This window comes from Eschrichtius robustus, chromosome 2 (genome assembly GCF_028021215.1).
Source record: "Eschrichtius robustus isolate mEscRob2 chromosome 2, mEscRob2.pri, whole genome shotgun sequence".
NCBI classification, from domain to species: Eukaryota; Metazoa; Chordata; class Mammalia; order Artiodactyla; family Eschrichtiidae; genus Eschrichtius; species Eschrichtius robustus.
Genome location: NC_090825.1, coordinates 132,832,010 through 132,848,171, shown reverse-complemented (window position 1 = coordinate 132,848,171; position 16,162 = coordinate 132,832,010). Strand labels below are relative to the sequence as shown.

General features: G+C 35.4%; 1 long non-coding RNA gene across 1 annotated transcript in view; it reads left to right on the top strand.

Annotated features, from left to right (window-relative positions):
• LOC137759716 (uncharacterized) overlaps positions 1-16,162 on the top strand; it is a 177,416-nt gene that overhangs the window by 98,777 nt on the left and 62,477 nt on the right. The window lies entirely within an intron of this gene.

Sequence of the window (16,162 nt, the reverse complement as noted above, 5' to 3'; positions counted from 1 at the left end):
ACATATTTGCTTTTATGTCTAGTGGCTTGTTATGTTTTTATTTGTCCCATCTTTTCTTTATTTGTCTCTTCTCTTGACTTCTTTTGGATTAATCATGTGTTTTTTAATCATTCCAGATTAAGACCCACCCCCACCCCCCACATTTTTTTAATGGTTACTTTAGTCACCACTTCGTATTTTAGCCTTCTCAACCTCGGCATTTTGACATTTGGGCCAGATATTTCCTTGTTGTGAGAGCTGTTCTATGCATTGTAGGATTTTTAGCAGTATCCCTGGCGTCTTCCCACTATATGATAGTAGAAAAGTCCCCCTCTCCCGCAACCAGAAATGAAATAACCAAAACTGGCTCATGTCCCTTTGGAAGAAAAATTACCACTGGTAGAGAACCACTGCTCTAGGGATTACTATAAACATCCTCAGTTTATTACCCCACTTATCAAAATAATTGAATTAGTATTGTGCTACTCCATGAGCAACGTAAAAGCATTGTAAGAGTATAATTCCATTTCTTTTCTCTCCAATTATGCTATTGATGTCATACTTGTAATTTCTACATGTATTATGAACTCCTCAATGTATTGTTTTTACTGTGGTTTTTAGTAGCCAGTAATTTTCTTTTAACTTTAAAAAATATTATTTTACATTTTTGCACATATTTGACCTTTCTGGTCAAATCTGCAGATTTGTGCTGCAGATCTGTGCTGACATCATGGATTGTTCCCTTTCAGCCTGAAAAGCTGGTGACATATTGTCTCAGCTTTCGTTTGTCTAAAATTGTCTTTATATAGGCTTTGTTTTTTTTTTTTAATTCTAGTTTTTTTTTATTTCAGCACTTAGAGAGGTCAATTCTATTTTGCCTTCCATTGTTTTCTGATGAAAAATCAGTTATCATTTTTATGCTTGTTCTCTTGAATATAATCTACCTATTTACTTTGTATGTAAGAATTTATGTCTGTATCTAAATTTTTTTCCTTTATTTTTGGTTTACAACCAGTTTGTGTGATGACCTGGATGAAATAATTGGCATTTTTTCCCCTCTGCTATGTCCACTCTGCTTTAGGTACATTAAATAAATTTTAATTTAATATATAGTATTTTTTCAGTTTTAGAATTTCTACTTGGTTCTATTGTAGAGATTTTACTTTTCTCTTAAAATTCTTTTTTGTGTCCATTTTGTCTATGTTTTCTTCTAATTTCTTTAATGTATTTTAAAAGTTATTTTAAGGTCTCTCTAATTCCAGTATCTGAGCCATTCATCAGTCTGCTCCTATTGACAGGTTTTTTTCTTAATTAGGAGTCATATTGCTTCTACACTTGTCTCACAACTTTTTATCACGTTCCAGCAATTGCCTAATGAAAACACTGTAGCCCCTGGAGTAAATATTATCTTGTACAAGTGAGGGCGTGTCCTTTCCCTGGGCAATAAGTTAGGGAGAAGGGACAATTTTTACAATCCCATCAGGATTTGAGCTGAATTGTGGCTGGGTTACCGCTTTAGTTAGGTTCTCTTCACCTTTTCAAATGTCTTTAGAACTACCTTGTTCTGTCCTGTGTCTACTACAAGCCACTCCCTCTAGTAGGACTTTGTGATCTAAGCACTGTAAGATGCAGAATGCTCCCTCTGCTTTCTAGTTCAGCTTCCATGCCCCTGACACACACTCAGAAAAGCTCCATGGGGGAAGTTGGCAGGCAAGAACAAGTTCTCTGCATTTGGAGCTTCTACTGATTTCAGTCCATTCATGCCAGCCCACAAGGGCTGCAGGCTTTTCTGTATCCCAGCAAAATTCCACGTTCAGTTTTTCACTGGCCCCAGTGGAGACCCTGCAGAATAAAATTTGACCACTGACATCTGCCCACCTAGAAAATCCTTAAACTCCTCTGTAATTTAATTTCCTTAGACTACTTTGTGTCTGCAACTCTCCCATATCTTAAATATGATGGGGGGGGGCGGGGCGGGGAGATTCAATTATCTTTTTAGTTTATATGATGGGTACAATGGTCCCTTAAGACCTTCTACATCCTATCTGAAAGCTAAATGTTATTATTTTTAAAATCTATCTAAAATCTCTAATGATATCCACTCCTAATTCTTGAAATTTTTTCTTTGTAATCAGTCTGCTAGATGTTTATCAATTTTATTAATCTTTTCCAAAAAGCACATTTTCCTTTTTTTCTATTAGATTTTCTATTTCATTAATTTCTTAAATTTAATTTTTATTTTATATTGGAATATAGTTGATTTACAATGTTGTGTTAGTTTCAGGTGTACAGCTAAGTGATACAGTTATACATATACATATATCCATTCTTTTTCAGATTCTTTTCCCATATAGGTTATTACAGAATACTGAGTAGATTTCCCTATGCTATACAGTAGGTCCTTGTTATCTATTTTATATATAGTAATGTGTATATGTCAGTCCTAAACTCCTAATTTATCCCTCCCACCAACCTTTCCCCTTTAGTAACCATAAGTTTGTTTTTGAAGTCTGTGAGTATTTCTGTTTTGTAAATAAGTTCATTTGTATCCTTCTTTTTTAGATTCTGCATATAAGTGATATCATATGATATTTGTCTTTCTCTGTCTGACTTACTTCACTTAGTATGATACTCTCTGGGTCCATCCATATTGCTGCAAATGGCATTATTTCATTTTTTTTTTAATGGCTGAGTAACATTCCATTGTATATATGTACCACATCTTCTTTATCCATTCCGCTGTCAGTGGACATTCAGGTTGCTTCCATGTCTTCCCTATTGTAAATAGTGCTGCAATGAACATTGGTGTGCATGCATCTTTTTGAATTATGGTTTTCTCTGGATATATGCCCAGGAGTAGGATTGCTGTATCATATGATAGTTCTACTTTTAGTTTTTTAAGGAACTTCCATACTGTTCTCCATAGTGGTTGTACCAGTTTATTGGTACATTACCACCAACAGTGTAGGAGGGTTCCCTTTTCTCCACACCCTCTCCAGCATTTATTGTTTGTAGACGTTTTGTCATTGATTTTTTTTTACTCTTATCTGTAATATTTCCTTCTTTCTTTAATTTGCTGTTCTTTTCCTGGTTTCTTAGGAGAAAATTATATGCTTTTTCAATTTTTTCCTAAAATGTGCATTTGACACTATAAATTTTTCTGTAAGCATTACTTCAACTACATTCCATAAATTCTCATATCTTTGTTTACATAATTATTCACTTCAGAATATTTTCTAATTTGCTTTGTTATTCTCTGACTTATGGATTATTTAGAAAACACTTGCTTCGTTTATAAATATTTGAAGATTTTCTAGTTATCTCTTGGTTACTGATTTCAATCTTAATTCCACTGTGGTCAGAAGGTACATTCTTGCTTCATAGAGCATTTTGGTAAAGATACTATGTCCACTTGAAAAGACTGTATTCTGCAGTTATTTGGCATAGTGTTTTATATACACACACACACACACACACACACACCAATTAGGTCAAGTTCGTTTATTGAGTTGTTCAAAAAATATATCTAATTCCTTTTCTGCTTGTTTTATCAATGACTGATAGATGTGAGTTATTCTTAAGCTATATGAATATGTACTTTTCTCCTTTTAGTTTGGTCAGTTTGTGATTTATATATTTTGAACCTATGTTATTAGGTATATACACATGTATATTCCAGTCAAATTAATCTTTTATTATTACAAACTATGTCTCTTCATCGCTACTAATACTTCTTTTCTTGAAATCTTCTTAGTGTTAAATTAGGTTGGCCAAAAAGTTCGTTCGTTTCCCCCCATAAGATGGCTATGGTAGTGCTTTAGTTGTCTTTAACTTTATTCGAAACAATTTTGTTAGATTGCATTGTGACAGCTCTCATATCAGCATGCATTAAAAAAAATCAAAATTGGTGAATTTTTGTGTAGCCATTTTAATATTGAAGAAGGAAGAAAAAAAGCAACATTTTCGGCCTATTATGCTTTATTATTTCAAGAAAGGTTAAAAATGCAACTGAAATGCAAAAAAAGATTTGTGCAGTGTATGGAGAAGGTGCTGTGACTGATTGAACATGTCAAAAGTGGTTTGCAAAGTTTCACGCTGGAGATTTCTTGCTGGACGAGGCTCCACGGTCGGGTAGACCAGTTGACGGTGATAGCAATCAAATCGAGACATTAATTGAGAACAATCAATGTTATGCCACAAAGGAGATAGCTGACATACTCAAAATATCCAAATCAAGCACTGAAAATCATTTGCACCAACTTGGTTACGTTAATCGCTTTGATGTTTGGGTTCCACGTAAGTTAAGCAAAAAAAACATTTTTGACCTTATTTCCGCATATGAATCTCTACTTAAACATAACGATAATGTTCTGTTTTTAAAACAAATTGTGATGGGCAATGAAAAGTATATACTGTAAACAATTTAACAATATCAAAAAAAAGAAAAAGAAAAGAGGGTACTGTACAGTAATGTGGAACGGAAGAGAACACGGGGCAAGTGAAATGAACCACCATCGACCACACCAAAGGTCACTCTTCATCCAAAGAAGGTGATGTTGTGTATATGATAGTATTAGAAGGGAGTCCTCTATTATGAACTCTTTCTGAAAAACCAAACGATTAGTTCCAACAAGTACTGCTCCCAGTTAGACCAACTGAAAGCAGCACTCAACGAAAAGCATCCAGAATTAGTCAACAGAAAACACATAATCTTCCAACAGGATAACGCAAGACCACATGTTTCTTTAATGACCAGGCAAAAACTGTTATAGCTTGGCTGGGAAGTTCTGATTCATCTGCTGTATCCACTAGACATTGCACCTTTGGATTTCCAGTTACTTTGGTCTTTACAAAATTCTTTTAAGGGAAAAAATTTCCATTGCCTGGAAGACTGTAAAAGGCACCTGGAACAGTTCTTTGCTCAAAAAGATAAAAAGTTTTGGGAAGGTGGAATTATGAAGTTGCCTGAAAAATGGCAGAAGGTAATGGAACAAAACGGTGAATACGTTGTTCAATAAAGTTCTTGGTAAAAATGAAAAAGGTGTCTTTTACTTTTACTTTAAAACCGAAGGAACTTTTTGGTCAACTCAATACCTATACCAGCTTTATCTTGATTAGTATTTGCAAGATGTATCTCCTCTTATTTTCACTCATCTGAGTCTTATATTTTAGGTGTGTCTCCTGGAAGCAACATATGGTAGAGCTTTGTTCTTTATTCCCCAATTTGACAATGTTTATGTTTTTATAGAATGTGTAGTTCATTCGTATGTAATGTAATTGCTGATATATTTGGGTTTAAATGTATTATTTTACTATGTCCCACCTATTTTCTTTTTTCTTCTATTTTTGCCTTCTTTTGAATTGATCAAATATTTTAATATTATTCTCTTTTCCTTCTATTATCTTGTTAAGCATATATTCTTTTATTTCATTTTAGAGTTTATCCTAAATTACAAAATGAATCTTTGCCTTATTCTAATAAAATTTTACTTTTATCCCTTCTAAGGTAAATGAAAGCTTAAAAACTTTAACTCCATTTACCATTCTCCCACTTTTTGTGTTATTATTGTCACATGTTAAAATTATGTACAAAATATATTCAATCGTATGTGTTTATGATAAATTTATATAAAATTTATTCCCACAAGATGTATTTTATGAAAGAGTCAATATTCATTTAGATTTAACGATGTATTTATCCTTTCTGGTGCTCTTCATTTGTTTCTTCATTAGTGTTCTTCTACCAGGGATCATTTTCCTTCTGCCTAAAGAACTTCCTTTAGTATTTCTTTAATGTCACTTTGCTAATGACAAATTATCTCACGTTTAGAGGGGATTATCTAGAAACATTTTTTCTCCTTAAACTCTGGCTATTTTTGGTAGCCCTGAGCTAATTAATTTTGATCTTTCCAACCTAGTGAAATTCACAGAACCACTTAATTACCACTTTCTGACCTGCCCCTATCCTTTTCTCTAAAAATGCACAAGGGTGCTATAGAGGAAAAAATGACAAATATGGGGATATTCTCAATACATTTTCTTCCCCTTCAGGATCTTGGTCTATTGAATCCTGCCTGCCTTGATTGCTCTCTGATGAATATAAGTAGTTGGGGGTTTTTCCCTTTTATTTTGCATAGCTTTAACAGTTGTTCTTAATGAGAAGTTAAGTCTGAATCAAGTTTCTTTATCATAGCTAGAAGTAGAACCCACATGTTTTTGTTTTTAATAAAGCATACAGATTAAAAAATGATCTCTCCTCATCCATATTGTGACCTCTCAGATGTTTTCCCACAGCTCCTATAAAGCCCACTGAATCACTTTTCTCTAGATTAAATGGCTAAAATTCTTTAGTTTATGTGATAAAATCTCCTGACCCCTCACCATTCTGGTTCCCCATTTATCTTTTATTTTATTTTTTACGTGGAGAGCACAAAGATTATGACTCTTGATTTTAGAGTCAAAAAGTTTACTTTAAAATCCTGGATCTGTCTCATGTTCATTGCTTGACCAGGAACAAGTTCATTTACTTAAGCTCTTGATTTTTTATCTGCAGGGTAGAGGATATTACCCAGCCTGCAAAGTCTTTTTGATTTAACCCTCTGATTTATAGTAGGCACACAAGAAAAGGTAGCTGCTACAGTTGCTTTCATTTTTGTATAATTGCTATCTCTTTGAGAAGGCATATGTTTGGGATTAATTCTTCATGTTGTTACAAGTTTGCTGAAATCTTTTGTGCATCTGTTCTTTACACGTATCTGGTTTAGTTATCCAGTTCCATAAAAACTGTAGGATCATCCTCAAAGAAGGTATAAATCTGAAGATATGTTTTGCTTCCTTCTTAGCACCTCCTTCGTCTTGGCTGAACTGACACAAATGGGAATAAAGATGTTTCTGAAAGAATTTAATTTAACCTCAGGAATACCATTTAAACGTTAGTGTTCTTCCCCCTTTTCAGAATGATTCTTTGTCAGGATTTCACTTGGCTTCCCTTTATTTTACAACAGAAAAGTAATAAACGTTTTGGATGCAATCTTAAGCCAAGTTCAGAAGCAGCTGCTGTGCACGTGTTTGAAATGCCTATTTTCTTCCACTCATTTCTGACCCTTCTGAATCCCGTTATCAGTGCCTACAACATTTTTGGTAACCGATTGTCATTTCATTGTAAAGTTGCTGCCTGGATGATTGCTCCTCAACCATAGATGTCAGCCAGCTGAAACATACCAGGAGAAAACAAAGGCCATTCCTGACTTGGGGAAAAATGGAGCAGGGGAAATTTACATGTGTTTGACATTTATATTCTTTTGAGTGGCTTTTGTCTCTTTGAAAATTCCCTGGAAATTCTTACTGCCTCAAGCAGAAGAATGGAATCGAAATGCAAGGGAGAAAAGAAAGTCTGCTTTGAAGATAGAGAATAGGATAAAGAATTAGATGTTCTCTCTCTTTGAAGACTTTTTCTGGTTATGCAAAAGGACAGAATTTTAAAATTAACAAGGTCACAATACCTTTAGTTCCTGATGTGTTGGAGAATAATTGTATAAAACCATAATACATCTGTAGGCTTGTTATACCAGTACTTCCTAATAACCTCTTCTATCTCTCCTTTGCACCAAGGGGTGCTAACGCAGGTGTGTGTTTTTTTTTTTTTTTGCATTATTGATCACATATAAAGGGAATGCCTTGAAGAATGTTACTTATGTATGGGGGTCTATGTTTCTTTGCATGCTGAGCTTCTGATCTCAAATGGTGGGATTTCACATGGTGATTAAACCCCAGTGGCAGCACTATTGCCCTGTCCCCCACCTTTATTTCACTTTATATAACAAGTGCAGAGCTTATCCACTGGTGCGTGCTTTGTAGAGTAAGATGAGAAGAACTTACTGTCTAATAAAGTGTTGGCGGAAGACCGTGATCCTTTTAGATTCATATATTGCACACAACTTTCAGTATCAGAGGTTTTCGCTATCGACATGAAACCATTGATACTTTCTTCCATGATATAAGACCCTCAATACATAAGACACCTAAGAATTCAATACCTGGACTGATGCTGTTTCTATAGTTAAAGCAGTTATTTTTCTAATATTTTAAGCACTCAAAACCTTTTCCAAATAAATTTTCCTTGATAGCCCAATACATAAAAGATAATTTTTTTTTTGTTGAAGTGTAGTTGATTTACAATGCTGCGTTAGTTTCTGGTGAACAGAAAAGTGATTCAGTTATACATATAAGTGTATATTCTTTTTCATATTCTTTTCCATTATGGTATATCACAGGATATTGAATATACTTCCCTGTGCTATACAGTAGGACCTTGTTTATCCATAAAAGATAATTTTTAAAAAAGACTCTGGTTGATGCAGGATGATAATTCAAAATCCTGTCCTCTTGCTCTCCTTCACCCTGATGACGTCCCTGTTGCGTCTTACCAGTACCCCATGGGCTCCAGGAAACAGAGTTTGCAAAACACTAGTATAAGGAAGTCAGTGAAACATTTGCATTATCGGAAGAGGATTGCATTGGCTAGACATGACCTCTAGAGGCCAATTTAAGTAACAACATCACTGGGGGGAAGCATGTTTTTCCTGTTGTCTTTCTTTCCACAAAATTAATTTTTTTTTTCCAGAAAGATTTGATAGTGTTTGAATTTTAATATTGCCATTAACATATAGCCCCAGAGGATTTTCAGAGTCTAAAAGAGATTGTCAGGGATCATGTGAATATTTTTCTCGTCTCCCCAAATGGCTCTATCCACCCACATATGCAGGCATCACTGAAGGGCATATGTGACCTCTTGTGAATTTCTGTGAATTTTAATCTGGGTTTCATGCAGTATAGAAGATATAGCTGACTAGTATAAAATCTGTGTTTACGAAGTGAAGTGTAAAACTTTGTCTCCAGCTTACAAAGTCTATGCCAAATGGGTAGAGGCTGCAAGAGAGATGAGGATCCCTGAAGAACCACAAAATTATGCATGTTATCTGGAGTTTAAGACTGACCATTCGATGTAGGTCTAATGAATCCAACTCAGGATTTTTTGAGTTTGAAATGACTCAAAGTCAAACAGTGGCTTAAGCAAAAGAAATTTATTGGTTCATGTAACAAAAGTCTGGGAGTAGGGCCATCTTCAGGGTTCGCATAGAGCTGTCCAGTTTCTGTCACTCTTGCTTTCTGTGTAATGCTTCTCCATCTGAGCTAACCCCACTTTCTCATTCTTTAGGTTGGATTCAACCAGACATTGGGTACAGGGCAAGATATAGGGGAGCGACATTGCTGCAACAATTTCAGGCTTAAACTAACCACATTTAGCAACCCCAGAAGTAAGAGACAGTTCCTTTTCCTACCATCAGATTATGAAATCCTAAGGGAAGGGTTGGCTAGTTTGGGTCACATTCCCATCTGTGGGCAAATCAGTGGTCAGGGAGCATGATGATATTATTTTCAGTCCTGTATCCCTATTAGAATATTCTTTTTTTTAAAAAAATTTTATTGAAGTATAGTTGATTTAAAATGTGTTAATTTCTGCTGTACAGCAAAGTGACTCAGTTATACATGTATATATATATTCTTTTCCATTATGGTTTATCATGTGATACTGAATATATTTCCCTGTGCTCTACAGTAGGACCTTGTTGTTTATCCATCCTATATATACTATTGATAGTTTATAATCCTTCACTCCCCCACCCTCACTCCCCCTTGGCAACCACAAGTCTATTCTCTGTGTCTGTGAGTCTGTTTCTGTTTCGTAGATATGTTCATTTGTGTTGTATTTTAGATTCCACATATAAGTGATATCATATGGTGTCTTTCTCCTTCTGACTTACTTTGCTTAATATATATGATAATCTCTAGGTCCATCCATATTGCTGCAAATGGCATTATTCTTTATGGCTGAGTAATATTCTTTTTATGGCTGAGTAATATTTCATTGTATTTATGTACCATATCTTCTTTATCCATTCATCTATCAATGGACATTTAGGTTGTTTCTATGTCTTGGCTATTGTAAATAGTGCTGCTATGAACATAGGGGTGCATGTATCTTTTTGAATTATAGTTTTGTCTGGGTATATGCTCAGGAGTGGAATTGCTGGATCATATGACAACTCTATTTTTAGTTTTTTGAGGAACCTCCATACTGTTTTCCATAATAGCTGCACCAATTTACATTCCCACCAACAGTGTAAGAGGTTCCCTTTTCTCTGCACCTTCTCCAACATTTATTATTTGTAGACTTTTTAATGATGGCCATTCTGACCGGTGTGAGGTGGTACCTCATTGTAGCTTTGATTTGCATTTCTCTAATAAATGTTAGCAGTGATGAGCATTTTTTCATGTGCCTATTGACCATCTGTATGTCTTTTTTGGAAAAATGTCTGCTTAGGTCTTCTGCCCATTTTTTGAGGGTTGTTTGTTTTTGTTATTGAGTTGTATGGGCTGTATGTATATTTTGGAAATTAAGCCCTTGTCAGTTGCATCTTTTGCAGATATTCTCTCCCAGTCTGTAGGTTGTCTTTTCATTTTGTTTCTGGTTTCCTTGCTGTACAGAAGCTTCTAAGTTTCATTAGGTCCCATTTGTTTATTTTTGCTTTTATTGCTATTGCCTTGGGAGACTGACCTAAGAAAACATCGCTACAATTTATGTCAGAGAATGTTTTGCCTACGTTCTCTTCTAGGAGTTTTATGGTGTCATGTCTTATATTTAAGTCTTTAAGCCATTTTGAGTTTATATTTCTGTGTTCTGTGAGGGTGTGTTCTAACTTCATTGATTTACATGGGGGTGTCCAACTTTTCCAACACCACTTGCTGAAGAGACTGTCTTTTCTCCGTTGTATATTTTTGCCTCCTTTGTTGAAGATTAATTGACAGTAGGTGTGTGGGTTTATTTCTGGGCTCTCTATTCTGTTCTATTGAGTCATAAGTCTGTTTTTGTGCCAGTACCATGCTGTTTTGATTACTGGAGCTTTGTAGTATTGTCTGAAGTCTGTGAGAGTTATGCCCCCTGCTTTGCTCTTTTTCCTCGGATTTCCTCAGGATTGGCGATTCTGGGTTGTTTATGGTTCCATACAAATTTCAGGTTTATTTGTTCTAGTTCTGTGAAAAATGTCCTGGGTAATTTGATGGGGATCACATTACGTCTGTAGATTGTTTTGGGTAGTATGGCCATTTTAACAGTATTCTTCCAATCTAAGAGTATGGGATATCTTTCCATTTCTTTGAATCTTCTTCAATTTCCTTTATCAATGTTTTATAGTTCTCAGTGTATAAGTCTTTCACCTCCTTGGTCAGGTTTATTCCTAAGTATTTTATTTTATTTTTTGCAGAAATTTTAAAAGAGATTGTTTGTTTACGTTCCCTTTCTGATATTTCATTGTTAGTGTAAAGAAATGCAACATATTTCTGTATGTTAATCTTGGATCCTGCTACCTTGCTGAATTCATTTATCAGTTCTAGTAGTTTTTGTGTGGAGTCTTTAGGGTTTTCTGTATATACTATAATGTTATATGCATATAATAACAATTTTACCTCTTCCCTACCAATTTGAATACGTTTTATTTCTTTTTCTTGTCTGACTGCTGTGGTTAGGGCTTCCAATACTATGTTGAAGAGAAGTGGGGAGAGTAGGCATCCTTGTCTTGTTCCAGATTTTAGTGAGAGGGCTTTCACCTTTTCACTTTTTAGTATTATATTGGCTGTGGGTTTGTCATAAATAGCTTTTATTATGTTGAGATATGTTCTCTCTATACCCACTTTGGTAAGAGTTTTTATCATAAATGGATGTTGAATTTTATTTAATGCTTTTTCTTCATCTTTTGAGATGATCATGTGGTTTTATCTTTTCTTTTGTTCATGTGGTGTATCACACAGATTGATTTGCATAGGTTGAACCATCCTTGTGACCCTGGTTGAATCCAACTTTGTCCTGGTATATGATCTTTTTTATGTGTTGTTGGATTTGGTTAGCTAATATTTTGGTGAGGATATTTGCATCTATATCCTTAAAAGATATTGGCCTGTAATTTTCTTTTTTGTAGTGTCTTTGTCTGGTTTTGGTATCAGAGTGATGATGGCTCCATAGAATGTTTTTGGGAGTGTTCTTTCCTCTTCAGTCTTTTGGAAGAGTTTGAGAAGGATTGGTAAATGTTCTTCCTTGTATATTGGGTAGAATTTGCCTGTGCAGCCATCTGGCCCTGGACTTTTGTTTGCAGGGATTTTTTAAAATTACAGATTCTATTTCACTTCTAGTGATTGGTTTCTTCAAGTTATGTGTTTCTTCTTGATGCAGTTTTGGTGGGTTGTATGTTTCTAGAAAGTTGTCCATTTCTTCTAGGTTTTTGAATTTGTTGGCAAATAATTGTTCATCATATTCTCTCTCTCTCTCTCTTTTTTTTTTTTTGTATTTCTGCAGTATCAGTTGTGATTTCTCCTCTTTCATTTCTTGTTTTGTTTACTTGGATCTTCCCTTTTTTCTTGGTGAGCCTGGCCAGAGGTTTATAAATTTTGTTTACCCTTCTAAAGAAGCAGTTCTTCGTTTTATTCCTTTTTTCTATTGTTTTTAATCTCTATTTTATTTATGTCCTCTCTAATCTTTATTATCTCCTTACTTCTACTGACTTTTTTTTTAAAATTCTTTTATGTGGTGGGTTATTTTGTTTATTTGAGATTTTTCTTGTTTCTTAAAGAAGGCCTGTATCGCTATGAACTTCCCTCTAAGAACTGCTTTTGCTGCATCCCATAGATTATGTATGGTTGTGTTTTCAGTTTCATTTGCCTCAAGGTATTTTAAAATTTCTTCTTTGATTTCATTCTTGATCCATTGGTTTTTTAGTAACATGTTGTTTAGTCTCCATGTAATTGTTTTTTTTCTCATTTCTTTTCCTGTGGTTGATTTCTAGTTTCACGTCATTGTGGTCAGAAAAGATGCTTGAAATAATTCCTATACTCTTAAATTTGTTGAGGCTTGTTTTGTGCCCTAGTATGTGGTCAATCCTAGAGAATGTTCCATGTGCACTTGAAAAGAATGTGTATTCTGCTTTTTTTGGATGTAATGTCCTGAAAATATCAATTAAGTCTAACTGTTCTATTGTATCATTTAGGGTCTCTGTTGCCTTATTGATTTTGTGTCTCTAGATTTGCCCATTGATGTCAGTAGAGTGTTAAAGTCTCCTACTATTATTGTACTCCCATCAATTTCTCCCTTTATGTCTGTTGTATTTGTTTTATGTATTAGGGTGCTTCTATATTGGGTGCATGTATGCTGATGAGTGTAATATCCTCTCCTAATATTGATCCTTTTATCATTACATTGTGTCCTTCTTTATAGCCTTTTTTTTTTTGGCTGCATTGGGTCTTCGTTGCTGTGCACAGGCTTTCTCTAGTTGCGGCAAGTGGGGGCTACTCTTCGTTACAGTGCATGGGCTTCTCATTGCGGTGGCTTCTCTTGTTGCAAAGCACAGGCTCCAGGCGCACGGGCTTTGGTAGTTGTGGCTCACGGGCTCTAAAGCGCAGGCTTAGTAGTTGTGGCACACAGGCTTAGTTGCTCCGCAGTGTGTGGGATCTTCCTGGACCAGGGCTCGAACCTGTGTCCCCTGCATTGGCAGGTGGATTCTTAACCACTGCGCCACCAGGGAAATGCCATAGCCTTTGTTTTAAAGTCTGTTTTGTCTGATATGAATATTGTGACTCCCGCTTTCTTGTCATTTCCATTTGCATGAAAAAGCTTTTTCCACCCCCTCACTTTAAATCTATGTGTGTCCTTTACCCTAAAGTGAGTCTCTTGTAGGCAGCATATTGTAGACTCTTGTTTTTTATCCAATCGGCCACTCTGTGTATTTTGATTGGAGCATTAATCTATTGAAATTTAAGGTAATTATTGATAGATATGTATTTTTTGCCATTTTAAAACTTGTTTTCCCATTGATTTTATATTTTGTCTTTGTCCCTTTCTTTTTCTTTCTGCTTTTCCTTTTGTGGTTTGATGATTTTCTTTTGTATTATACTTATGTTCTCTTCTTTTTGGTTTCTGTGAATCTATTGTATGTTTTTGATTTGTGGTTACTCTGTTTTTCAAGTATGTTAACCCCTTGCTATATCTAGTTGCCTTAGACTGGTAGTCTCATAGGCTCAAACACATTCTTGAAAAAAATCTACATTTTCTTACTATCCTCCCACACATTTTATGATTTTCATGTCCTCTTTACCTTCTTCATGTTCATCCTTTTGTTGTTTATTGTGGTTATCATCACTTGCACAGAAATATTTTGAATTTTTTTTTAATCTGTGTACTGGCTTAAGTGATTTACTTTCTAATTGTGATTTCGTCTTCCCTATTGATTCTTACTTCTTTTCTATTTAGAGAAGACCTTTCAATATTTCCTTTAGGATAGGTTTAGTATTGCTGTAATTTTTTAGCTTTTGGTTGTCTGAAAAATTCTCTCTCCTATTCTAAATGATAATCTTGCTCAGTAGAGTATCCTAGGTTGCAGATTCTTCCCTTCCAGGACTTTGAATATATCTTGCCACTCCCTTTTAGCTTGTAGTGTTTCTTTAGAGAAATCAGCTCATAGCCTTATGGAGGTTACCTTGTAATTAACTCTGTTTTTCTCTTGCTGCCTTTAGAATCCTCTATTTATCTTTAAGTTTTTCCGTTTTAATTGTAATATGTCTTGGTGTAGGTCTGTTTGGATTTATCTTGTTTGGGACCCTCTGTACTTCCTGTACCTGGACATCTGTTTCCTTTTTACGTTTGGGAAGTTTTCAGTCATAATTTCTTCAAATACATTTTCAATCCCCTTTTCTCTTTTTTTTCCTTCTGGGATCCCCTTTAGGTATAGATTGGAATGCTTTATATTATCCCATAGGTCTCTTATATTGCTTTCTTTCTTTTTTTTTTTTTTAATTTGACTTTCTGTTTGTGATTCTCATTAGGTGATTTCCATTATTTTATCTTCCAGATCACTTATTCGTTCTTCTGCATTATTCATTCTGCTGTTCATTGACTTTAGCTCAGCTTTCATCTCAGTGAATGAATTTTCTAATTTTTCTTGGCTCCTCCTTATAGTTTCTAGTTCCTTTTTACAGTAATCTGCCTTTCTGTCAATAGTCCTTCTAATTCCTTCAGTATTTTCATTATCTCCTTTTTGAACTCAGTGTCTGTTAGACTGAAGAGGTCTGTTACATTGTTCTTTCAGGGGAATTCTCTTGATTTTTTAATTGGGAGAGGTTCCTCTGCTTCTTCATTTTACTTATATTTCTCTTGCTGCATGAGTTTAAGAGAAGCAATTATCTGCTGTGGTCTTGGAGGGCTATTTTTATGCGGGAGCATCCCTGTGTAGCTTGTGTGGGTTTAATATTTTTTGGTGCAAGGGCTATTTTTAGTGTGGATGACTGCCACCTCTTTTCTCAATGTATGCTGGCCATTATCCCCTTGATAGGAGGCTTGACTGGTGTTGTGGTGACCAGAGCCTGCACTGGATATTGAGTGACTAGTGAGCAGGGCCTCCTTTTAGCTCTGTGGTTGTCACTGCCCTGTTAGGGGCTGGGTCTGTTCCCTAGTTGTTGGGGTAGAAGCCCCCAGATCCATTTCTTTTTTTTAACATCTTTATTGGAGTATAATTGCTTTACAATGTTGTGTTAGTTGCTGCTGTATAACAAAGTGAATCAGCTATATGTATACATATATCCCCATATCTCCTCCCTCTTGCATCTCCCTCCGACCGTCCCTATCCCACCCCTTTAGGTGGACACAAAGCACCAAGCTGATCTCCCTGTGCTCTGCGGCTGCTTCCCACTAGCTATCTGTTTTACATTTGGTAGCGTATGTATGTCCATGCCACTCTCTCACTTCGTCCCAGCTTACCCTTCCCCCTCCCCGTGTCCTCAAGTCCATTCTCTATGTCTACGTCTTTGTCTTTATTCCCGCCCTGCCCTTAGGTTCTTCAGACCTTTTTTTTTTTTTTTAAGATTCCATATATATGTGTTAGCATACAGTATTTGTTTTTCTCTTTTTGACTTACTTCATTCTGTATGACAGTCTCTAGGTCCATCCACCTCACTACAAATGACTCAATTTCGTTTCTTTTTATGGCTAATATTCCATTGTATATATGTGCCACATCTTCTTTATCCATTCATCTGTCGATGGACACTTAGGTTGTTTCCATGTCCTGGCTATTGTAAATAG